The sequence below is a fragment of the Strix uralensis genome, chromosome 19, assembly GCF_047716275.1.
Source record: "Strix uralensis isolate ZFMK-TIS-50842 chromosome 19, bStrUra1, whole genome shotgun sequence".
In the NCBI taxonomy this organism is placed as follows: Eukaryota; Metazoa; Chordata; class Aves; order Strigiformes; family Strigidae; genus Strix; species Strix uralensis.
In genome coordinates, this window is record NC_133990.1 from 2,947,199 (window position 1) to 2,972,894 (window position 25,696).

The 25,696-nt window shown below is 50.5% G+C and overlaps 1 pseudogene; it reads right to left on the reverse strand.

The window, feature by feature from the left end:
* Positions 1 to 818: 818 nt before the first annotated feature.
* Positions 819 to 25,139, reverse strand: LOC141952305 (uncharacterized; annotated as a pseudogene).
* Positions 25,140 to 25,696: the final 557 nt, after the last annotated feature.

Below are 25,696 nucleotides of genomic sequence, written 5' to 3' on the forward strand. Positions count from 1 at the left end.
AGACTCCAGCTGGGGACTGCCAGTAGAACCCAAAGTCTTCAAGCCTCTGGGAAGGTATGGCTTTTCACTGCCTCCTCCTAATACAGCTTGTGCTCCTGTGTTTGGGAAATGCTGCTGAATTGTTATTTCTTCCACCCACACACCCTCTACCATCTTATCACTTATCCCTTTTCCTCACACACATCCATCTCACTTTCCTCCTCTCAGTCTCCTTCCTGCACTCCTCAGCACAATTTCAACCCTACCTCAGCACTGTGGTTACTCTTACTTCCACCCTCTCTCACATATCAGCTCATTAACTTTTTCTGCAACAAGAGTCGCATGAAGATGAGTTCAGCTGCTCACATCGCACTTACTGCACTGGGGCTCCAGATCTGTATTTGATCTGAACATGTTCATGGGCTGCTCCTGCTCTGCTTGGCTAAGAGAGGGGACATGGCTTTTTGCAACACTGATGGTCCTGGAAGAAGCTTGGAGCAAGCCCTGCCTCTATCTATCTCACCAGTGACAGGATTCATGCACTGGGGCCTCTTGCTGATAAGCAAAAAATTGGCTTTTGCATCCACAGGCATTGCTTTAAATTGTTGGTTTACAAGATAAGTGATGCCCCCACCCACCCCAAACTGAGCCCCAGCTGACCGCTGGAAGTACCTGGGCAGCTCCTGTGTTCCCCTGGGACAGCACGTCCCAGGAGGGCATGGCGAGCACCCAGGCGCTGGGCTGGCACAGCGTCATCGCACGCACTTCAGAGGGGCCACTCTTGATTTATACTCTTTCCAGGGAGAACACACTCGGGCCTGACTCTGATTTTTAACATTTCAGCTGAGAAAGGAGCTGTGCCGCAGCAAGTCTCTCTGGGGTAAGAATAGCATCTGCCGTCTTAGGACACAACACAGTTGTCCAGCTCCTGCATGGCAGCACGTTGCGCTGAGATATAGAAGGCAACCTACCCGCTGAGGAATGTCTTCGAGTGCTATTAGTGGAAGCGTATCATCTACACAAACAGGCATGACCCTGCGCAGGAGCCTTGCAAGAGCGAGGCTATTTTGAGCTTTTGACACTGAGGACGAAGGGAGACAAGTGACAGGCTGATCCTCCTGGCATGGGCAACCTCCAGAGTTCTCTGTGGCCTTGTCTCCTCCTCTTGACTCCTGTGAAGGCTGATGGGTGATTTGCTGGGACCGCAGAGCCCAGGAGGCAGGGGCCAGGAGGGAGCTGTGAGTTTGCTGGGGACGTGAGGCCGGGCCTCAGTCCCATCAGCACTGCCCAGCCCTGCTCATGGCAAGTGCTGCCTGAGGGTGTGCACCTGTCCCTGAGCTTAGGGCATGCGGCTGCCTGCTTTATTTTCAACTATATCCATGCCAGCTAGAGCGATACCAGAGGGTATGTAACTGCGTGCAAGTGAAACACAAATCCCTCCCAGCCAGGAGGGTATTCACCTCTTACCACCTGAGGCTCCCTATCAAAGATTTGTCGGCATCATGGATGTTTGAGAGGCCCTTTTTAGTCTTCCCAGCCATAAAAAATCCTCTCCCAGACTTATTCCCATCCTTTTAACATCCTCTTTCTTGTTCTGGTATGGATTTGTTTAATTCCAATTTATTTTTATGTCTCATTTATTTTTTTGTTGCAGTTTCATTTTCATCGCTTTGTGAAAAATGGATCTGCACATTAAGGTCTCTGGGGAAAAAAGAACACTCTCCCAGAAAAGCTTTCCACCTGGATTAACTGGCCATGTCAGTCTCTCTCGGGACTCCACATTCAGCTGGACTGATGCACAGCAGCAGTGCTAGCAGGCAGGAACAAGTGGTCACGGTATTGAATGTGTATTAGGCAGCGTATAAATTGCCGCCACCAAATGCAATCTCACCCCCTTAGGGGATGGATCTGATGCTAGCTCTTGGAAGAAGGCCTCTTGGCACAGTCCCAGCCTTCTGAGCCCTTCCCAGGCACATCCAGCGCTCCCACAGATGAAAACTCAGTTGATTCAGCTGGCAGACCAGAACCACAACTATTCATTCATGGTAGGTTATTTTCCCAGCAGCCTAGTAAGTTAAACTGACTCCTACAACCCACAGCAGTCTGGCTTTGCCAGGCACCTCTACGGTAGTTGGGCATCTCCCTGTGTCTATCACAAGACAGTACAACTGGGTGTGGGCAGTGTCAACAGACCCTCCTCAGCTGCTCACTTAAAGAGCAGGCTGGAGATAAAGAGAAAGGCTTTACTCCCCCATCTTGGTGTCATGTGATGAGGTTCAGGTTCCTACAGAGCAGCCTTGCCAGGTGCAGACTCAAGCAGGATCTTAAAACCTTCTCCCTGGTGTGTCAGGCTGTGTGATGGGGATGTCAGACAGGGCTGTGTGCTCCTCTGAAGCTCTCCAGCAGCGGAGTGCTCCCGTTGGTGCTGCCCTGAACCATCATGGCTCAGCATGGGCTAAGCTTCCTTGCAGTAACTTGAGCTGTGAAGCTTTGTGATCATGACCATGCATTTCTTTCAGTTTGTTTTATTCTTATTGCATTAAATTGGCAGTACACAAAGCAGAGCACAGGCCTTCCACAGAGCTGGATTGCTACCAGCAGGCCCTGAGCCCAGTTCTGTAGTTGTGCTCTTAGGATCCTCAGTTCCAAACTAGCCAGACTGATGGCATTTTATGCCCATGCAGGCACCATGGTCTCCAGATACAGTCAACCTGGGGACTCAAGGCTGCCAGGTGGGAAAGCCAGGCTCCCCCAGTTGCCATTCAGCCAACCTTGTCGTGAGTCAGAGCCAAAACATGAAACCAAAAGAAAATTAATTTCCCTTTTTGAAATGGGAGAGAGTTCCACTGCCAGTAGAAAGGAGCTGGTGGTGTGAGGGTGGTGATTATCTTGCTAAAGCCACATGCCTGCAGATGCCCATTCCCCAGGGACTGCTGGGGCTGCTCTGCTCTGCTCTGCTCACTGTGCTTGAGCAGGTGGGAAAGAATCTCAGAAGACCAGGGACTGTGTAGCTGGGGCAAGAACTATCAACAAATTTAGTACCAAAAGTGGGAAAGAGGGCTGGGAGGCTTACATGACATATCCAAGATGATGCCTGCATACTCTGGAATGATTAATGACCTTGATTAGGGTTGCTGTACTTTTCTAGCAGTTAGTAATTTCCCATTGGTTTTGCACAGCTACTCCTAAGGAAATTACAGCTGTTTTTCTATAGGTCTATGAAGTAGATCATTGTACTGTGCAACCAGTCATTTGACAGTGTGGGCTAAGCTCAATGACATGACCTAAGAGCAAAGCAGGACCCTTGATTGGATCCTGAAGCACAGCAGTGTGCAATGAGCTGCTGGGAACAAGATGCTGGTAGTCTCCTGGGAAAGCACTGATTCCAGGCGGCAGGAGCTGAAACAGAAGTTACCCCTTGAGAGAGCAAAAGAGCAACACACCCAGATCTGTCCCAGTTGGTGTGAAAAGCTAACATTCAATCCTGATTCCCCAAAATCACAGGCATGTAACAGTGGATGGAGGCCTCTCTTGAAAGTTTCATGGTGTGGGTGACAGTTTTGGGGGAAACTAATGGCTAGACTGACTGAGAAGGTTTATCAAAGTTCCAGACAAGCTGAAGACCTTGCAGCTCATCAACTCAGTGTTTCACGAGGTTAGTTTCAGGATAGAGTGATAGGAAAGCTTGGGCCATTGCATAATGATCATTATCAAACACTCCTAAGGAAATATGAAAACCCATTTGTAACTACGGCAATACTTCACAGACTTCTGGAGAACAAGGTAAGAGGAGAAATCAATAACCCCAAACCCTGCTCAACCTGGCAATAGTTCTGTTTATCTCAGACTAGGAATCTGAGGGCAATAGTTAATTATCTGAGCGAAACAGAGTCCCTGTACTGGTGTTTGCAGATGCTCTGCTTCCCAGGTCTTGGGACAGAATGAATGACTTGACTGATGACAGCAGAGTTGGTCTGCAAGCTCTCTGGTTTGAGGACACAAGCAAAGAAGTGCCACAGTCTTTACAGGACCTTGGCATTTGACTCATTCATGACGAACAGTTGTGAAGGTTTGAGATTAGGAACCAAAGCACTAAACATGATTGTCCCAGTGGGTTCAGAGAAATATCTGGGTATGAGGGTGGATTCATAGTTTGGACCATCAAAATGAGATCTCATTTCCAAACTAGACTTGTAGATTAAACCCACTCAGAAGCTGAAAGTGTTGACTATGTTCACTGTTCCAAAAATCCCCATCTATTTTAAACTGCATTTCATATATAAAAGACAGTGCACTTTTTGGATACCAATATGTGGTAGTAAGGGCCCTCCATATCTCCACATGCATGTATAAGCCTTCTGTATTCAGTAACAAAAGGTGGGGATGGATGGACTCACAGCCTCATTCCCTTGTACAAGTGTGATGCTTGCACAGACTTGCTAACTCAGAAACATGGCAACTCATCAGTGTCCCAGAGTGTGGATTTGAGAAAGGACACAAGAAGGTGCAACTCAATGCAGGAGATAAAAACGAGATGCTCAACTTTCATCTCACCTGCAATCCTGTAATGCTCCAGCTATTAAAGGATGCCAAGGAAACTGAGTAACTGACAGAACTCCTACCCCAATATCAGATGCTCTAAATCTTGCAGCTGAAAAAAAAAAAGAAACTTTCACCAGTGGACTAAACTACCTAGAAAATTATGTTGTGTGGTACACTCTAACAACTCCAGCAGCAATAATCAGATCTAGATTTAGCAAGGAACCCCTGAGAGACTCCTCTTTGTGGCATAACTGAACTACTGTGTGAACCTACACGAAACAGCATGTCCCACCAGGAGTTGTGAGGTCAGAGCCTAGAAAACACACGGAAGCAATGCAGACACTGCCCCGATGATTCTGAGACCTACACTCTGGGAGTCCACTTTGCAGTACAAGTCAATTCAGTCAGTGATCACAGGATCATTAGCAGCCACATAAAGGAAGAAACAGGGCAGGGTCCTGTGAGCCCCTTCTTAGAGAGCAGGCTAAAGACCTCAAACAAACTCAGCTTGTGTTTGTGAATAACAGAAGGGCCCAGACAGCAGGGAGAACTGTCAATGATGAGAGAAACATCTGTGCTAGAAAATACACTGCAACCAGCTTTTGCTAGAACAAATTAAATATCAGACACTTTCTAAAGTGTGTGTACATTGTGTTTCTACTGCGGGGCAGAGTGGAGTGACGGCAGGGTGGGAGAGGCTTTGGACCCCATGACCTCCAGAGATCCCTTCCAACCTCAAACATTCTGCAATATGTGGAAAAAAGATAAATGTTAGAGACCTTTGATCTCCTGGAGCCCAAGCAACAACAGATTGATGGACTGATCTGTCAGTGGGCTTTGTTGTGCTCTGCAGGCATGACAAGGTCTTTGCCAACCTGGGAAGCCATGTCACACCACCTTAGTTTCTGTAGTGGTTCCTAGGCAGCACCTCTGGCACTGAACTCTCAAGGTTTTTGCTCTCAAACTGAGCTACCATTTATAGTTCATGCAGACTGGACTAGGGATGTGAATCTTCAGGTTATCCAATGCAAGGAAGTGATGTACTAACAGGCTGCAACAGGGGACTGTTCGTTTGCACAAGGTTGTGTTCAGCAGTGGGTCCCATCTATAGCACAGCTCTACCTCCCTTGCTGCACAACAAAGTACAAATCCCAGGTCAGGTGGGCCAGGTGTGTCTGGCACACAGGATCTCACACAGAATCAGAGAATCCCAGAATCATCTCAGTTGGAAAAGACCTTGAAGATCATCCAGTCCAACCATGAACCTCTCACTGACCGTTCCCAACTCCACCAGATCCCTCAGTGCTGGGTCAACCCGACTCTTCAACCCCTCCAGGGATGGGGACTCCCCCGCTGCCCTGGGCAGCCCATTCCAACGCCCAACAACCCCTTCTGCAAAGAAATCCTTCCTAAGAGCTAGTCTAAACCTTCCCTGGTACAATTTGAGGCCATTACCTCATCCTATCGCTTATTACTTGGCTCAAGAGACTCATCCCCCCTCTCTGCACCCTCCTTTCAGGGAGTTGCAGAGGGCCATGAGGTCTCCCCTCAGCCTCCTCTTCTCCACACTAAACCCCCCCAGTTCCCTCAGCCGCTCCCCATCAGACCTGTGCTCCAGACCCTGCACCAGCTCCGTTGCCCTTCTCTGGACACGCTCGAGTCATTCAATGGCCTTTTTGGAGTGAGGGGCCCAAAACTGAACCCACTCATCGAGGGGTGGCCTCACCAGTGCCGAGCACAGGGGTCAGATCCCTTCCCTGTCCCTGCTGGCCACGCTATGGCTGATACAAGCCAGGATGCCATTGGCCTTCTTGGCCACCTGGGCACACTGCTGGCTACTGTTCAGCCAGCTGGCAATCACCCCCCCAGGTCCCTCTCTGACTGGCAGCTCTCCAGCCACTCTTCCCCATCAGTGCAAAGGGGTATGGTGCAGTGCTACAAATCAGTAAACTGTTGAGCTGGTGTGGTGGCAGACAAGTGATTAAGGCTCCTAATTATTTTGTGGCAATAAAAGAAACAGGTCTGCCATTCAACAGGAGCAGCCCATACATTGTTAATGTTGGACTGGCAAGGATTTGGCAGAGACATTGACCATGATGGTAGGGCCATCCTGACTCTTTGCCAAGGAGCGTGAGTGCACTGGATGAGGAGGAATGGAAAAAATTGGGGGTCTAATAGAGAGCCATGGTGTCCTGGTTTAAGCCCAAAGGACAGCAGAGCACAATGCAGTTGCTCGCTCACTTGTTCCTCCTCAGGGATGGGGAGGACAAAATAAAACAGAAGGCTCCGGATCAAGACAAGGACAGGGAGGGATGACTCACCAGTTATGATCACAGGCAAAAGACAGATTCATTAAGGGAAGAAAAAGAACATCAATCTAATTTGAACACCACCACCACCACTTAATTTTCTAGACAGAGTAGGCCAGTGAGAAGCATTACATCTTAAAAACCCCTTCCCCCCAATCCCTCCCTTCTTCCCAGGCTCAGCGTCACTCCGGTTTCTCTACCTCCTACCCTGCAGCGGTGCAGGGGGGCACTCAGTTCATTGGGGTTGCCATCAGTCCATCACCCGTTGTCTCTGCCGCCCCTTGCTCCTCAGGGGGAGGACTCCTCACACTCTTCCCCTGCTCCAATGTGGGCTCCCTCCCATGGGAGACAGTCCTCCATGGACTTCTCCAACATCTGTCCTTCCCAGGGGCTGCAGCTCTTCACGAACTGCTCCAGTGTGGGTCGCTTCCATGTGCTGCAGTCCTCCCAGCACAGAACTACAACAGTGGGAGCTTCCCACAGAGTCCTGGCTTTCTTTGGGCACAGTTGCCTGCTCCAGCGTGGGGTTCTCCACAGGATGCAGGTGGGCATCTGCTCCACTGGTGACCTCCATGGACTACAAGGGCACAGCCAGCCCTCTCACCACAGGCTGAGGGAAGCCTTTCCTCCAGCGCACCTTCCCCCCTCCTTTCTTCAGCAGACCTCGGTGTTTATAGAGGTATTTCCCTCACAACTCCTCCTCCTCTCAGGTTCCCCTTCTTAAGTATGTTATCACAGAGGCACAGCCACTGTTGCTAATTGGCTCAGATTTGGTCAGAGGCAGGTCTGACTTGGAGGCAGGGGAGCTTTGAGAAGCTTCTTATGGGGGCCACCACTGTAGCCCACTCCCCCACTGCCAAAACCCCGCCACACACAAACCAAACACACTTGGTGAAACCTTCAAAGGTGTCATGGGAGTGGCAGGCATCCGCTGGTTTTATTAATGTCTTTGTAGTCGAAAACTCAGAACGAGGTGATGCTCATCACTCTTTCTCAGACAGGAGTGACAGAACATCTTGGGTCTCTCCTCTCCCATCCTTGTTACTGACAGCAGAAGCAGGCCAGACTGCTTCCTGAGCAGTGGTGTGGCTGTGTCCTGGAGCCAGGTAAGGTGAGATCCATTTGGATATACCTTTCCTAGGCACACAGACATGAAGCAGTCAGCTGGAACTTCCCAACAGTGTCAGCATCCTATTTGACCCAGCATCTAGTGCTGTGCACAAACTAATTCATCTTCTCGGAGCACTGGGATATCTGCATTCCCTCTCTAGCCCTTACTGTGCTGCCAGGCACATGTCCTCAGCAGTCTTCACCAGTGCCAAAGTGTCTGGGTTTCCTCACTACCTGAGATGCTGCAGTTTCAACTATACCACACATACATCACAAACTAGCTGAACACATATTTGTCTTTGGGAAACACAAAGCAGAATTATTGTGCCCAGTGTCACCGGGAAGATAAGCTTCTAGCAGCTACTCAGATTTTGTTGCAAACATTACAAACCACTTGATAACTATTTCCAATGTAACAAGAATGTGAGACACGCAAGTCTAAGTCTCATCTGCTCAGAGATGCAACACTGGATAGCTCAGAAGTGGGCCCCCCTTGTGAGGTGCAGTTTGACTACAAGGAGATTAGAAATACTTGACTTGTAATGCACACAGGTGACTGTGGGCTCATAGGCTGTACCAGTCTTGTTCTCCCATGCAGAGATACAGCAGTGAAACTAAGCATGAAGGCGGTGAGTTTTTTCACATTGCATGTTTGACATACTACATCTGCTCATACAGCAGTTTATTCTCAGATTCATTTAACAAGGTCAGGATATCTGCTTTCAAGCAGCAGAAGGTATGGAGGAAGCCTGTCAAACACCTAGATTTTAAGGTCAGGACAAAATTGCTTAAACATGATCATAACAGCAGTAAGACCTGAACCCACAGTTTTGACTACACTTAGAAAGAAAATTATTCTCATCTCAACATCAATGTTTGGAGCATCTGAAGATGCAGATATCTACTTTATTTACACTGGTACAGCAGCAAAGTGACAGAAAATGTTTGTGTCCGTAAGCAAATGGAAGATCACTTCCTACCAGTGTAGCTCTAACTACTGCAAATCCACAGCTGGAAAGACATTTTGTGCAAGTTCTGGTTATTCTAGAGGAAGCTCATTTTTCACTTCTTAACACTATCTAGAAAGGAGAGGCTTTGTTTAGTCCACACATGTCAAGATGAGTCTTTTGGTCCCTAAAATCATGTCTCAATACACCATCCAGCTAGGATATGCAAGTGGACCCAGGTCAATGTAGTGGTGTCTGTAACGTTTAAGACCACACATCATCAAATGTCGTGCTGTCAGAGTGATGGATTGAAACTGAAAAATGTATCTGTTGGCTTTTCTGAAGTGCTACTTTACTGCCATAGTGTTTAAACAACCTGCACCCCCCTCCTCTGGGACATGGAGTATCCCAGCATTTCCAAAAGTGAATGTAAAGCATGGAAGGGAGTAAAAGGATGTATTGATCCACTGGATCTATTCAAAGATTTATGCATTATAATGCTTAACTTTTAGGCCTCCCAGAGTAGAATCCAGAACTCGTGCCAGGTGCCCAGGCTCCATATACACTGCACAGTATCAGGCACCTCAGAGCAGGATCTAAAACTATAGCATATTGCAGAGAAAGCTGCACATAGTCAGTATGTTCAACCTTTTACCTGGGGATACCCAGTAGGAGTTATCTGAAATCTTGCCCCTGTCTGGGCTTTCAATTCAATTAGAGATTCAGCATTCCCTCTATAAGGTAATCTCCTACCTAGACACTTTGCTCAGGAACCTGGACTCAGACTTCCAAGTACTTCCCCTGCGGTCTTGGCAAGATACCCTGAGAAGCACTGAGTCAAAGCCTCTTACTGGAGCACAGCATTACGTGACTCACTGAAAGCTGCACACCAGCCTCTGGCAGAACCAACTTTGTCTATTGAGTCTCAGACCAGAGCCTTCAGGCAAAGGCATGTTCTCCATAGCATCTCTTCTAGAGTTAAAATGCTGTGTGAGTAGAAGAATGCTGTGGATAAGCAGAAGGCATCCTGGAGCCAAGGTTCTCCATGTCTTAGATACATGCTCTAGGCACTAGTAATTTTTCCAAAATGTGGACTGAGGGTATTTTACCTCCAACCACAAACTGAGCTAGACTAGTGCAGTCAGAAGGTGTTACACCTGCTCAGATCACACAAGGTAAAATAGGCTCTAGATCTTGTACCAAACAGTCTTGAGTCGGAGATAGACAAGTGCCTGGGAAGTTCAGCTAAGGACACAGTACTGCTACAAATTTCTCAATCAGAATGTAATTCTGCCTAAGGCTCACAGGAAGGTTGTTTTAAGAATGTTCAGAGTTAGGTTGGCTCAGTTTATGAGGCAGTTTCTTAAATCTGAAACTAATACGATGAAACTAGCCAGAAGGCTCAGGCTCAGCACCAGAGCCTGAAATGCCAGTCATAGAATCATAGTATCACAGAATGGTTTTTGCTGGAAGGGACCCTCAAAGATCATCTAATCCAAAACCCTGCCATAGGCAGAGACATCTTTCACTAGATCAGATTGCCCAAAGCCCTGTCCAACCTGGCCTTGAACACTTCCAGTGATAGGGTATCCACACCTTCTCTGGGCGACCTGTTCCAGTGTGTCCCCACCCTCACCATAAAATATTTCTTCCTTATTTCCAACCTAATCCTACCCTCTTTCAGTTTAAAACCATTGCCCCTTGTCCTGTCGCTCCAGGTCCTAGTAAAATGTTTTTCTCTGTCTTTCTTATAAGCCCCCTTTATATATTCAAAGGCTAGAATAAGGTTTCCTTGAAGCCTTCCCTTCTCCAGGCTGAACAACCCCAACCCTCTCAGCCTTTCTTCAAAGTTCCTTATTTCCAGAACTGTCCTTTCTGAATGATGATTATAACCCCCCAGCAAGGCACAAATCTACCGCTTGACTTGCTCGAGCAAACAGTACAAATAGCACACCTGTCTCCTGCAACAGAGGTCTACCTTTGTAGAAGGCACTTTTAGGGTTTTACCTCTGAGCTTGTTTACTTGACTCTCAGCAGTATCTGCACTTTCCTCAGCCTCTTCTAGCTTATGCTGTCTTTTTCTGAATCTGGAGAGATTAGTATTGGCTTGTTCATCCTGAAATGGCAAAACAAAATGAACTAAAAACCATCTGGCAACATGCTGGGGCACAGAGCCAACTATTAAACTGATAGTCCTAGAAAATGGTAAATAAGTATTTGCTTCAGTTTAGTGACTCACAGCTTCCTCAGCTGTCTTTTCACAGAATCACAGAATTGTCTGGGTTGGAAAAGACCTTGAAGATCCTCCAGTCCAACCATCAACCCAACATTAACAGTTCACAACTACACCAAATCCCTCAGTGCTGGGTCAACCCGACTCTTCAACCCCTCCAGGGATGGGGACTCCCCCCCTGCCCTGGGCAGCCCATTCCAACGCCCAACAACCCCTTCTGCAAAGAAATCCTTCCTAAGAGCCAGTCTGACCCTGCCCTGGCGCAGCTTGAGGCCATTCCCTCTTGGCCTGGCGCTGGTTCCTTGGCTCAAGAGACTCATCCCCCCTCTCTGCACCCTCCTTTCAGGGAGTTGCAGAGGACCAGGAGGTCTCCCCTCAGCCTCCTCTTCTCCACACTAAACCCCCCCAGTTCCCTCAGCCGCTCCCCATCAGACCTGTGCTCCAGACCCTGCACCAGCTCCGTTGCCCTTCTCTGGACACGCTCGAGTCATTCAATGGCCTTTTTGGAGTGAGGGGCCCAAAACTGAACCCACTCATCGAGGGGCGGCCTCACCAGTGCCGAGCACAGGGGTCAGATCCCTTCCCTGTCCCTGCTGGCCACGCTAGGGCTGATACAAGCCAGGATGCCATTGGCCTTCTTGGCCACCTGGGCACACTGCTGGCTCCTGTTCAGCCGGCTGTCAATCAACACCCCCAGGTCCCTCTCTGACTGGCAGCTCTCCAGCCACTCCTCCCCAAGCCTGTAGCCATGCTGGGGGTTGTTGTGGCCCAAGGGCAGCACCTGGCCTTTGGCCTTAGTGAAACTCATACAGTTGGCCTTAGCCTTTTGTAGGATTTGATTTTCATCTGCAGTTTATCTACGAGATCTTGTAACTTCATCATGTTCTTCCTGTGTTCTTCATTCTGTGGAAAGGGAATGTGCAATTATACGTCCTTGGGAGACAAAACATCAGGAGATTGCTTTCTATTTATACCCACCTGGAAAGTAAGCTCTTTGACATGCTGTTTGTATTTGCCTCTGTGAACTGCTTATGTTCTTCCAGCTCAGATTCTAACTCTTGGATCTGGTTAATCAAACATTTGGCTTGAGCCCTCACATGGGACCCAGAGAAGAAAGGTATTTCTGACACCTGTGTTCAGTGCTGGTACCCACTCTGGCCTCCTTCTTCAAGACTTGTTTCTTGCCACCTTTCAGTGCCAACAGACAGACGGTGCTGCAGGTCCTTCACTGTCTGGTCCAGGTTCTTCTTCATCCTCTCCAGGTGGGTGCTGGTGTCCTGCTCCTTCTTCAGGTCTTCTGCCATCATGGCCACCTTGAAAGGGAAATGACACAAGAAAATGGAAAAATGTGAAAGAACAGTGCATGCTGTGTACCATCTGAGGATCTATTCCTGGTACCTGCTGACCATCCCTGCCACTGCTTTTCCTGCTTCATTTTTTTCTGTGACATGATAGTGGCAGAAACATGATAGAAAATAGTAGGAAAAAGAATGGGAAAAAATCCGCCTTGCTTCACAGGCAGAGCTTGGAACAACAGGAAGGGTAAATGCTCTGTTCCACTGTATGGTCATTGCTGTGGCCTTCATTGACACCCAGGTGCCGTGGGGCAGGGCAGGAGCCACAGCAAAGCTGAAAGGCTTCTCTGCACAGCACATGTGGAGTGTGATGGAGTCTGTGTGCTGTGTCTTAGTGCATGCCCTGTTATTGCCACAATAGCCTGGATGGCTAGTATTACAAGGCAGAAAATAGTTTAAAACAATCTATGTTATTTAAGACAAATCTAGGATATATTTTGCTCTCAAACATTTCCTTCCTACATGATCAAATTAAGCGTTTTGGTGAAATATTGAGTGACATCACTTACAAATAATATAAAATCCAACAAATTGCTTTGGGAACAAAATACCTGAGAAAGCCTAAATTGAAAAATGAGAGAATAAAAAAATGGCATTAGAAAATTTATATATATATATGTGTGTGTGTGTGCATATAATTCATTGTAATGCTCTATTTCTATTTTATTCAAACAGAATACAAATGATCTAATCTTTCTTTAATTTTCATGAGCAAGTGGAGAAGTTTTCCTTCTATTTTAACTCCAAATAATGATTTTAAGTGTTAAGATTTTGTTTTGATCCTATGCATCAAAAATCATCAGCAGGTTGGGTGCCATGATACAACAGCCCTATTGCCTGGCTGAGCTTCATTGGCCTTGCACAGGAGGATATAGCACCAATTTTGAATGGAAATTCACAATTCTCATTTGAAACATTCTTAAATAGGATTTTGAAAAGATAAATATTTAAATACATTAGACACTACTGGTTTCAATACTACAGGATTCTTTTGTGTTTTACATTTTCATGCAGCAGTGATGAAAGTTATTTGGTTTAGACTGACTAAATGTGGGTTTAGTTCATTATGATGACAACAGCCCCGATAACTCATCTATCAGCAGGAAAGTTCCGTGTTGCTCTAACCCTCCTCCAACGCGTAGCCTCTTCAACCAGGCCTACAGATTGTTGCTTTGTCCAACTTGTGACATTAACTCTGCAGCAATGTAGCTGGGAAGCCCTGGAAATCCAAAGGGAAAAATACAGTAACATTCTCACATCTGTGATTGCCTCCTTTGCTCTTTTTCAGCATTTTTTGCTGCATTAGTAATATCTTCCATTTCAGTTTGGACTTGTGCCATATCAGTTTCAAGCTGCTTCTTTGTATTGAAAAGGCTGGTGTTCCATGAAGGAGAAAAAGAGAGGCTTTGAGTGTCTTACACACAGAGACCATGAATTACTATTTGTTCTTACTCTGTGAATCTCTGGACCAAAAATATGTCTGTCTTAGCAAAGCAAACTACCTGGGTATGGAGGAGCTGCACACGCTCACTTGCATCCAGGAGCTCCTGCTCAGCCACTTTCCTCGACCGCTCCGTCTGCTCCAGGGCTGCCCGTAGCTCCTCAATTTCAGCCTGCAGCAGGTTTGCTCTGCGCTCCACCATGGCCACCTGCTCCTTCAGGTCCTCCTGTGTCCTGAGAGCATCGCCCAAGTGCAGCTGTGTGTCCTAAATATGAAGAGTCAATTTTGTCCTAATGAATTTCTTGGATACTCTGCTTAAATATAAATCAACCAGAAAGGTAAAACAAGACCTTGAGAACTCCCTGGATGCTATGCACATGTTTCTGTGTCTCAGCAGCCACGCGGTTGGCATGGCTCAGCTGGACCTCCATTTCATTCAGGTCTCCCTCCATCTTCATCTTAAGCCTTAAGAATTCCCTTTTGCTCCTGATCTCAACACCCAAAATACCCTGCATTGTCTCCACAGTCCTTTGACAGTTCATTTTAACTAGATATCTCCTCATCTTTCTCAGTATGATTTCTGATTTAATCCAAGTCAGTTCTTGGTTGACACCAAGGATTTTGATCTCTTAATGTTCAAGAGCTGCCTTTAAAAGAAAAGGGGGAAAACCAAACAAACGTAACATTTCAAAGAACATAATCATTGTGATGTTACTCACTCCTCAAGTTTGTGACAATCAACCTTGCACAAACAACTTGCTTGTTGTGACAAGCAACTACTGCCCTGGAGAGAATAGAAAGCTGTTTAGACTGGTCTCTACTTTTTCCAGTAATATTTAAACTAACTCACCTCTGCCTCTTCCAGAGCTAACTGCAGCTCAGAGTTTTCTACTTCAGCTTGCTCTTTAGCTTTCTCAAGGTCTCTCATTTTGCCATTTTCAGTAATTCGCTCAGTTAGATCAGCTATTTCTTCTGTGAGACAAGAATGACATCAGCCTGTGGTAGCCGGAGAAGCTGAACTCTATGTTTTGTGCCTGAGTTCAACACTTCTTTTGTATACCTGCTATATACATACGCACACACATACGTACATGTGTCCATGCTTGTATATGTATGTACAGATAAAAACAGATACAGCCAACTCATAAACACAGGGGCATCAGAGTGGTTTCATAGCCCTCCTTACAGAGAGCCTGGAAGATACCTGCATGTGTTTATGTCTCTGCATAGGCCATCAGGGTATCACTACAGGTCTTGTCATTATATGTTCACAGTGCATCTGTAAAATTGACTTTCACAAGCTGTACAGCCTTTGAGGGCACCACCTTTATCTGGGACTGGCACCTAAACGCCCTTGATCTTACGTCTCTGCAGCAGATAATGGAGAGCCAGGACATTTGCTTTATTAACTTAGTCACTTTACAAACTTGCTCAACAACTTGTGGTGAGACATTTATATTCTCCATTAAAATGGAGAGAATAGTAATGACAGAGTCCTGTAATTTGGTGTACCTCTTGTGGACACAAGCATGCTTGCCTTTTTGTGGCAGGACTGTGAACAGCTAATGGGAAATCAGAGCCAAACACTTACACTTGAGAGTCTTGTTTTCCCATTTGATTGTTTCAAGCTGGTCTAAGGTTTCCTCATAGGCATTTTTCACTTTGAAAAGCAAGCATGATTGTTTAAAGAGAGCTTCTCACCCCAGCTGGCTCTCCTCATACTTTCCCTTCCCTTCTGCCACAACCTGAAAGACATCATGTTTCACTTCCTGATAATACTGAAAATGTTAATTTACTTGTGTCCATTTTCTGTACTAGATAAATACCACAGACTCTGAAAACAGGACAAATTACTATTGCCATGCTCTAGAGGAACTTATAACTGTTAGGCTCGATTTCAGTATTGACTTAAGTAGGGAGTATTAGTTTGGCCTTCTAGGAAAGCTAGACTTAAAAGATACTGTGATCACTTATCACCTTATCAAAGTTCTTCTGCTTCTTGTCAAAGGCAGCTGCCAACGTGTTTTCTCTCTCTATGTCCACAGTCAGATCCTCCACATCCCCCTGCAGCTTCAGCTCACTCTTCTCCAAGGAGACACACTTTGAATTCACAGTCTCTGCCTGCTGCCCTGCTTCCTGGAGACTCTGAGAGAGTTTTTTCCTTAAGGAATATAAATAAAACAAGCATATGATTCAAAAAATCAGTGTATTATGTACATAATTTCATGAGTACAATATCAGAAGTAGTTTTTTAATTAAGTGTATATATGAATGCCAATAAAATAATTTAGGTCAGGCTACTAAAAGCAGGTCTATTTTCTGCACAACATACATTACATCTGGACAGTTCATCTCATCTGTCACATACTTGGCCTCCTCCAGCTCCTCCGTGCACTGAATAGCATCCATCTCGTATTTGGTTCTCCACTGGGCCACTTCGCTGTTGGCCTTGGACAGGGCGCGCTGCAGCTCCCCCTTGGCTTCCTGCTCCTCCTCATATTGTTCCCGGAGCAAGTCACAGTCGTGCCGAGCTGACTGCAAAGCATGGGCCAGGGCGTTCTTGGCATAAAAATTACCCATAATATCATTTATTTATGTTAGCTGTGACCATCAGGTGACCCCATGACCTTGCATACCAAAGATGCGGTCACTGTAGCGTGGGCAGAAGACAAAGGGCCAGAGGTTTATAATTGTTCAGGCAGCAATCTTCAGCTGCAACTAACTTTTCTCAGCTCTACCACTAGAAAAGACCAAGAGCGATGCTTTCACCTTGGCATAGGCTGTAGCTTTTCTTCCCTACAGCTATAGAAGCAAAAGAAATCACACAGACCACAGCTTTAAAGTTAAAGAAGATGCAAAAGGTTCACCCAAAGTGAAACCACTTTTAAGGTGTCAGGGACACCCTTAGCAAAGCGTTTAAACGCAGTGCTCGCTGTACACAATTCTGCCCAGTAGTAATTTCATTGTGTTAGACTGCAGACAACAATACTTACAGAATTCCAAATATTTTTTAAATGAGCTGAGGCCCTGATATATTTTGAAGCCTTAGCATGTGCTCAGTAGTTGGCACTACCTCGATCTCTTCCTCTAGCTGCCTTTTAAGTTCTTCTATTTGCAGTGTAATTGCCTGCTTGCTTCTGCACAGTTGCAATGTTATGGTTTCTTTCTCTTCGAGTTGACAGCTTAGTTTCACCTGTGACAAGAGAAGACAAGTTTCCAGTACTGTCCAGATGAAGCACCCTGGAAACATTCATATATAAGTAATAATCAGTAACAGACAAGTGGAATCACACAATGTTGTTTATCTTACCAGTTGTTACCTTTATGTATATACTTTTACAATTCTTATTTTACCATTCTCATTGCATATATTTTTTTACCATGTCATCTTTACTCTTAGAGTAATGCAGGGTTCAGTAATGAAATTATGAGACAGATAGAAGTCTTCTCCAACACTTATTTATTCTACCTCCTTCAACATTACTCCTGTTCTGCTTTAATGAGTTTTACTGTTCATTCAGACGTCCACATACATAAGTCTTACCCCACAGTTCTCTCAGCTTTCACTGCTTCAGTGCATTGCACTTAGTTTCTATAGAGTTTCAAACCTTCCTTTCTCTTTCCTTTCTTGTCTACTATACCTTCAGAATTTCTTCTATACATACATTCTTTTTTAAAAAGGGAAATTGGCAATCCTGTCTCTAGGTCTAGTTGTTTCTCTTCAAGTGGTATCACTCTTTCTAGCTTATTCTGTGTTTTCTTCCCACTCCACTTCACCATATCTTCTATTAAACACTTCATTACTCCCCACCACTTTGCACGGGCTTAATCAATGTCTTCTGCTTTCCTACCCCTGTCATCAACAGTTACTTGACCTGTCCTTTCTCTATTCATCCACTCTGGACACTTCCTCTTCTCTGCTGTTCATCTGCTGGGTTACTGTAAGTCTCTGCTCCTGCTTGGCCCACATAAGGAACTTTCCCCTTTTTTCCTTTGCTTCCTTTCCTCCTAAACCCACTTCACAATACTTAGTAATATTCTGTATTATTTCCACCACTGATCCCAGGTAGCTTGCCCTGCTTTCTTCCACCCGGGCATTTGCAACATGCAGTGTGGTGCCCCAGTGCTACAAGGAAGGTGATTCATCGTGGCTGCTGCCAGAGGACTAGAGCGACCTGTGCTCCACCAGGACTGGGTGACTGCCCACACCTGAGCGACCCCCCATCATCTCCCCATTGATGGATTAATTAACACTGTCAATACCATTTTTGTCTTACCTATCTGGTGGGCAATTTGGCATGAGGCAGTCATCAAGGGGGCCATGTAATGATCCCTCGGGGCGTAATGATTCACCTGGCCAAGAGCTGGTGTAGCACAAAGGCTAATCAGTTTACCTATTTCATTCCTACTTTATTAAATGTTTGCAGCAGATTCTATAAAGCACCACAGTCCAACCCACAACTCTAGCTTCTTTCAGTGGCCCAAAATCGGCAGCTATCTGTCTTACATCCTCTGCTGTAATTTATTTGAATGTAACAAGACTGGTTTGATCTGCAAGTACCTCTCTGTCATGGGATGGGGGTAGTAATCGTTGTATATACTGATATCACCACCCCTTCTTCTTTTTTCCATTCATCTGTATTATCCCAATAAGTGATTCCTCCTGACTGCCATTCCAATTCCCCATCACCTCCTGCAGAGCTGCAACTCTTTTTCCTTTTTGCATTCTGATGCAAGCATCTAATTTTAGTTTCATATTTTTTATGATCAGGTCCCTCTGGAGCTCTCCCTTGCTCTGAGCAGCCCATGGTGAGGCAGCAGTACCCTGCACCCAGGGAGGGTAACGGGGGAGATCTCCACCTGCAGCCCAGGGAGGACCCCACGACATAACAGGGGGATGCCCGAAGCAGGTTGAGACCCTGTGGGAAGCCCATGCCATGGAGAGAGAAGACCACACTGAAGCAGGTTTGCTGGCAGGACTTGTGACACTTCAAGGGCAGCGAAGCACAGCAGGAGAACTCCACCAGATCCCTCAGCGCTGGGTCAACCCGACTCTTCAACCCCTCCAGGGATGGGGACTCCCCCCCTGCCCTGGGCAGCCCATTCCAACGCCCAACAACCCCTTCTGCAAAGAAATCCTTCCTAAGAGCCAGTCTGACCCTGCCCTGGCGCAGCTTGAGGCCATTCCCTCTTGGCCTGGCGCTGGTTCCTTGGCTCAAGAGACTCATCCCCCCTCTCTGCACCCTCCTTTCAGGGAGTTGCAGAGGGCCAGGAGGTCTCCCCTCACCTCCTCTTCTCCACACTAAACCCCCCCAGTTCCCTCAGCCGCTCCCCATCAGACCTGTGCTCCAGACCCTGCACCAGCTCCGTTGCCCTTCTCTGGACACGCTCGAGTCATTCAATGGCCTTTTTGGAGTGAGGGGCCCAAAACTGAACCCACTCATCGAGGGGCGGCCTCACCAGTGCCGAGCACAGGGGTCAGATCCCTTCCCTGTCCCTGCTGGTCACGCTATGGCTGATACAAGCCAGGATGCCATTGGCCTTCTTGGCCACCTGGGCACACTGCTGGCTCCTGTTCAGGCGGCTGGCAGTCAACACCTCCATGCCCTCTCTGACTGGCAAGAGAGATGGAGGCCAGACAAACTGTGGCTCTTGACACAGTCCACTTCACATCTGCTCGTAGCCGTGGTTCAGGATTGCGCCAGGGGCTACAGGTACCGCACCCGAGGGGTTGAAGCTCGGGCAAGTGGGACTTTGAAGCGTGGTCAAGAAAACCTGCACTAGTGATGAGAAATTCATACAGGATAGAGCGTGATCTCCAAACCCTAGGAAACAAGTGGAACACCCTGGAACATAAAGAGAAGGTCTGGGATTGTGCTGGGGATGAAAGATTGGGCAACCTGGCACAGTGAACAACCAATTAATTAACGTGGCAACGAAACTAACTTTTGAGTGTCCTGGAAGTGAACTGCCCTCGTTATAATACTAAAAACCACACACACACACACAGAGGTTCAGAAGACGCTGCCCAGGTTGAGACCCTTTCCCTGAGCACACGCAGTAGTAGAAGCATGCAGTATGTTAATCACTAACCAATCCATATCCAATAGGCGTATTTGGAAAAGCCTCTGATTTTTGTGTATAAAAGAAACACAAAAACCTGCTGTTGGTGTCTTTGATTTGTGGAAAGGTCCCCCGAGCGCCCAGGCCTCAATAAGTACAGTAACTCTGGTGAGCGTGTGAAGATCGGTTTATTGCTCAGCCATCCCCTGGGCACGGCCTGGGGACGCCACCCCTTCAGCCTGGCACAAAAGGAGCATTGTAGGACGCTCTTCTTCAGGGACTCCAGGAAGAGCTGCTCATTATCTAAGTAAGCGTGGTCCTGAGAAGAGAGGGATGGATGGAAGGGGTATCAGAGAGTGCCACAGAAGGGGGCTGACAGTCCCGGGTGTCACTCATGAGGGAGGAAAGCATCCCAAACTCTCCTTCCTGCAGTCAGCAGGGGGCAGCTACCATCCGTGGTACCCCCTGGGGTGTGGGGGCTCCCCCCGTCCGGAGCCCACAACCTCACACTCTCAGCAAGACCCACAGCGGAAGCCTCAAAGAGCAGCCCCGCTTGGGGAAGGGCCCAGCAGGGAATCGGGGGGCTGACGGGAGAGGACGGGGACATCGTGATGCCAGAGGCCAGCAGAGCTGGCTTCTCCCACCCAGGGACAGGGCGAGGACAAGGGCAACCCCATGGAGGACATTATCCATCAGCCTGAGACCAGCTGTGAGGAGGATCCACCCATCCTTGCTTGTGCCATCACTCCTCTAGGTGCCCGGGGCTTCTCCAAGCCCGCCCAGCCCCACAGCTCAGCAATGATCTGAGCCACAGCCTGGGCTGTCTCCTACCAGGCTCAGATCAGGCTTCACCCAGCCCTGCTCCCACCCAGCGGGTTTGAAGCCCCTTCCCACCCCCGTCTCCCACCAACTCACCTGCAGGGCTTGGAACTTCATCATCGCCAGGGTGGCGCTGAGCTCGGCGGAGCTGGCTCTGGCCAGGAGTTCTTGGATACCTCCCGGGCTGCCGATGGCAGGTGGAAAGCCTGGAACAGAAGCCCAATTGTGTGGGGCTGCTGCCATCAGAGGAACCGCAGACGGAGATGACACAGCATCCCTTTGGGTGCTGCCTGCGTGTCCCTGCAGCAGGGTCCTCCCCACGCTCCCAGTGCAAATGGGCTTAAACCCACCGGCCTCTCCCTTCCTGGCCCCTCTGCCCTCTCCTGGCACTGCCCTGGCTCAGAGCTTCACTGAGCTCCTTCAGAGGACGAGGAGGCCAACTCCCATCTGAGGTTTATATACAGGGGAACTAAAACAGCCCCCAGGAACAGACCAAGCCTCCTGAGAAGTGGAATACAAGTGCAGCTGCCCCCCAGCACGTCCCTCCCCACCAGCAGCAAGCACAAAGCCTTACACAGCATGCTGGAGAAGCCACTCTCAGGGGCACTGGAGTCCCGGCCTGTGGTCTGCAGCATCATGGGGCTCCTGGACAGCTCCTGGCACAGCTGTTGGAGGTGGCTCCTCTGCTGAGCCATGCTCGGCTGGTCCTGCCCCGTCCCGGGGAGAAAGGGAGAGAGAGAAGCTGTTGGCAAAGGTTCGGGCCCTTGGCACGGTGGCCCCAGGCCCACAAGGGTAGGCGAGGGGGTATTTGCCTGGTGCAGACACTCTTGCTGCTGCTTGACCTGCTCCAACTGCCGCTGCAGGGCCTGCAGCCTCAACTGGTCCTGCGACTCGACCCTGTGTGCCTCCTGCAGGGCTCGCTGCCCTTCCTCATACTTCTGGGAGGAGAGCTGCAAGGCAGAGCAGCTGGGGAAGCTGGGGACAGGGACCCGCGCTGCCCTGGGGCACGACTCCTTTGGGCATCCCCTCCTTCCCCTTCCAGGACAGGCTTTCTGCCCCTGCTTTGGCAGGGCTGTGAAAGCCCAGCTTTGCTGCCAGCCCGTGTGCAGCTGGGAACGGCAGCGCAGATGCTCCGCTTACCTTGGTCACGCTTTTCAGCTCCTCCTCCTGCTGCCGGACGCGCAGCACGGCCCCATTCACCTCCTCCCTCTCCGCCTTCAGCTCCTGCCAGGCCTCATCCAGCAGCTCTTTCTCTCTCGCCAGCTGCTCCTCCTGGGCTCTCAGTGCACAGACCCGTATCTTCACCTCTGCCCGCTCCTAGGATGGGCACAGGGGAAACCAACGTATGACCTGCTGTCCTGGACACTCTCTCGTGTCTTCCCAAGAGATGGCAAAGACCTGCCCCTGCGGAGCTTCTCGTGTGTGCCAGTCTGGGGTGCAGAGCAACACCACCAGCTACTCCAGCAGCACCCTCACCCACCCAGCCTTGGGCTGCTCCCAGAACAGCCTGATTCTCACCACCCCGAGCCACGTCTCTGCCTCCAACAACTCCACATCTCCCCTGTAGGCAGGACCCACCCAGCAGCCTGCCAAGGGGGTGCTGGACGCCACGGGCAGGGGCTCTGCTGCGGTACCTTGGCCAGGCTCCTGACGGGGCCCTCCCCTTGGGAGTCCATCCCCAGCACTCGGGCTGTGTCCTGCTCCTTGCTCAGCCCCGCTCACACTCACAGGACGTGTGAAAAGCACCTGGAGATCTCTGCCCCACCTCACCTTCACCCTCTCCAGCTCCGCTCGCTCCATGAAGAGCTGCTGTGTCACCACTCGCCGCTCCTCCTCCAGCGAGTGCTGCAGCGATTCTGCTCTGGAGTGCTCTGCCAATGCCCTCTGTTGCTCCTGGGTTCAGACACAGAGGAGACACAGATGCCATTCGCAGGCTCCAGGCCAGGGACCACCAGTGGGCAAGACCTACGGCCCATCCCCAGACAGGAGGGCTGAGCCGGGCAGAGGACACAGGCTGGGCTCACCTGCTCCAGCAGTCGAGTCTGCTCATCCAGCCTGGCCTCCATTTTGGCCACCACCTCCTGGAATCGGCGCCGCTCCTCCTCTGCGTCCCTCTGCTGCTGGGACAGCCTGTCCTGGAGCACTGGGGAGAGGCAGCAGCGGGGCCATGAGCAGCATGAAGAGGGAAGCCCCGCTCTGCCACCCCAGATTCACAGAAAAACTGCACGTGTTTGTGCTCAGCACCTTCTGCACCTCCCCCAGGACACCGTTGGGGAAAGGAAAGACCCCGAGGTGCCCAGTGACCGAGGCAGGTAAGGCTCTGCCAGCCTTGGCTCACAGCCTCTGGCCAACTCAGAGCACCTTCTCCCTGTTTCCTGGGTGTCCCCAGCCCCGGCGGAGACCCCGCGGCCATTTCGGCGCAGACGAACGGCAGACGTACCCTTGAGCTGCTTCTCCTGCATCTGCACCCCCACGGCCAGCTCCCGGGAGGTGCTGCGGTGCGTGGCCTCCACCCTGTGCAAGACGTCACACAGGTCGCTGGAGAACTTCTCCATCCGCTCGATGACGCCGTTCAGAGTCCTGCAGAGAGCAGCGAGGGGAGGGTCACCCCGGGGGGACACACTTCATCTCCCTGCGATGGGCAGGGGGACGTGTGGTGGGACAAAAGCTGGGCAGCCCTGCCCTGAACCTCTCTGGGGCAGAGCAGAGCAGTATTCCTGCATTGGTAGAGCTCAGCGTCCCTGGAGGCAGGGGCTGGGAGAGGGGACGGCCTCTGGTGCCACGGTGCGAGGCTGCTTCCGCGGAGGACAGGGAACACCGTGGCCAGGGACCAACGCGGGGACGCGACGCCGGCCATCGGTACCTGGTGTGTGAAGTGGCGCTGGTCACCGCATCGACCTCCTGGTCCTTCAGCCACTTCAGCCGCTGGAGCTGCTCCTCGTGCTCTCTACGGAGCTCCTGCACAGACACCCTGCAGGACACGGGGAAGGAGCCCACCACGGGCTGTTACAAAACGGGGCTCCCCAGGACGGGCAGCGGGGACGAGGCTTGGTCAAGGGCCAGAGAACCAGGTCCCAGGAGCTGAGCTGGCACGGGGCTCTGTCCCGGGGCATCCACTGACAGGCATCCGCATTGGGCACGGACCACAGCTGGGGGGGACGGGCTTCTCCACCAGAAACTGATTTCTCATTGACCCCCAGTGTGTGGACATCACTGACTCACTGACCTGGACAACAGGGCTTTGGGGGAGATAAAACACCGGGCTCAGCATCTTTCAAAATACAGTGCATTCACTCGGAAAGGACGTCTCCAGCCACATCTCCCTCTGTCTGGCTACAAAGCAAATCCCCATTCCAAACGCCGCCCAACTGCCCACAGCCCAGCGCTTCTGGAGTCTCCTTTCTCCTGGCACCGTGTCCCCAAACCACTCCCCAATTCCTCTGCCACAACCAGGAGCACCGGCCCCACGCGTGCGCCGCTCGGGCCGCTCTCACCTCTGCAGCTCTCGCAGCCGCTCCAGCTCCAGCGCGCTCCGCTGCTGCAGCTCTGCCCGCGCCTGCTCTGCCTCCTGCCTCTGCGACAGGAGCTGAGCCGCCAGCTGCTCCTTCTCCTGCCTCAGCCTCTGCTCCCGCTGCCTGCAGGTCTCCTCCAGCACCTTCACCTGGCTCCTGCCCGCAGAGGTCACGGTCACGGCCAAGAACAAGTGTTACTTTCAGGGCAGTAGCCGGCCCTCTCCACCCACAGCGCACGCGGGGATTTCGGAGCAGAGCGGCGGCGCTGGGGGCGCGGGGAAACACGCGACTCTGCGCAGCCTGAGCCCTGGCTGGGGATGTGCTGGCCCTGGGACCGGCTCCTCGTCCTTCTGCCCCACGGGACGGTGTTGGTGAGAGCGGACCCCCACCTTGGCTCACCTATGGGGCTCCTCTCTGCCCCCACCAGCTCCACACCCACACGGCTCTGGGCCTGCCCGCCCCAGGGATGGATCTGGGCAGCACCCCCGCGCTCCCCGCCCCGGGGAGAGGGACAGGGCTGTAGGCAAGGCCCTGGCAGAGAAGGGGAGCACGTGCTCTCGCCTGTGGGTACCTGTGGGTGCTCTGGAGGAGATCCAGTTCCTCCTGGTGCCGCTGCTGGAGGCTCTCCATCAAGAGTTTGTCCTGTGCCCGTGCCAGCTCCAGCGCCTGCACCTGCCGGGCACCTGGGGAGAAGGTCCTTGTGCCGCCCAGGGGACAGAGCTCCCACAGCAGCACTTGCTAGCCACAGGCTTCTCTGGACACGCAGCTTCCTCCTCTCTGCCCCGGCCCCCTGATGCCATTGGGAGCAGGCGTGGCCCCTGCTCCTCCCCCTGGGGGGGTGTGGGAGGGGGGTGTTGCGGGGCTCAGAGGGACTTTGGGGGGGCTTTAGGTGGAGAATTTGGGGTGCGGGGGGGATTTGGGGGGAAAAAAGGGGGTTTTGGGGTGCGGGGGGGGTTTGGGGGGGACAAAGAGGGGAGGTTGGGGGTGCGGGAGGGGGCTGGGTGGGTGTGGGAGGGGGGTTTTGGGGGGGCTGGGGGGGCTTTAGGTGGAGAATTTGGGGTGCGGGGGGGGTTTTGGGGGACAAAGGGGGGTTTTGGGGGTGCGGGGGGGCATTTTGGGGGACAAAAGGGGGGTTTTGGGGTGAATCTTGGGGGGCAGGGGGTGCATTTGGGGGCGCTCAGAGGGACTTGGGGGGGGCTTTAGGTGGAGAATTTGGGGTGCGGGGGGTTAATTTTGGTGTTAATTAATTTGGGGGGTTCATTAATTTGGGGGTGTCCCCCCCCCCCCCCCTCCCCCAGGCCCCCCCTCCCTGGCTCGCTGCCGCCGCCTCAAGCGCCACCGGGAGGAAGCGGCCGAGCTGGCAGCGCTGGACGTCACCAACATCCT